This window comes from Myotis davidii, unplaced genomic scaffold, assembly GCF_000327345.1.
Source record: "Myotis davidii unplaced genomic scaffold, ASM32734v1 scaffold295, whole genome shotgun sequence".
In the NCBI taxonomy this organism is placed as follows: Eukaryota; Metazoa; Chordata; class Mammalia; order Chiroptera; family Vespertilionidae; genus Myotis; species Myotis davidii.
Window position 1 is genome coordinate 670,597 of NW_006286683.1, and position 740 is coordinate 671,336.

General features: G+C 42.8%; 1 protein-coding gene across 1 annotated transcript in view; it reads right to left on the reverse strand.

Annotated features, from left to right (window-relative positions):
* Nucleotides 1–740, reverse strand: part of TRIM67 (tripartite motif containing 67) — a 13,249-nt gene that overhangs the window by 10,649 nt on the left and 1,860 nt on the right. The gene's annotated exons all lie outside the window — the stretch shown is intronic.

Sequence of the window (740 nt, forward strand, 5' to 3'; positions counted from 1 at the left end):
CAGCCGATCCGTGATTCTCTCATCACTGATGTTTCTATCTCTCTCTCTCCCTCTCCCTTCCTCTCTGAAATCAATGCAAATATATTTAAAATAAAGAAGTTATCAGACATGTTTTTCTGCAGGAAACCAGGTCACGGAGGTTACATAAGCATTTTATGCACCCTGTGCTTTCCAGCAGGTGTAGTGGTTTTAAGTGTAAGAACTTGAAAAATAATAACACACACTGGTTACCGCGGGGCAGGTACTGTGCTAGAGGCTAAACACACAGAATCACACTTACTCCTTACAACAATGGTCAGAATTAGGTATTATTATCCAGCGGGCTTTAAGCTGTGCCTAAAGCTTACAGAATTACAGGCACTGCAACTGGGAGGTAGTTCTATGTAACTATACAGCAGGACGTCTCAGCAGAAACACTATCGACATTTGGGGCTACATCATTGTTTGGGGGAGGAATAAGATTTTTATGCAGCCTGTGTGCTTTCCCGCAGGTGTACTGGTTTTAAGTGTAAGAACTTGAAAAATAACACACATTGGTTACTGCGGGGCAGGTACTGTGCTAGAGGCGAAACACACAGAATCACACTTACTCCTTACAACAATGGTCAGAATTAGGTATTATTATCCAGCGGGCTTTAATCTGTGCCTCAAGCTTACAGAATTAATTACAGGCGCTGCGACTGGGAGGTAGGTCTATGTAACTATACAGCAGGGGATCTCAGCAGAAACACTATCGACAT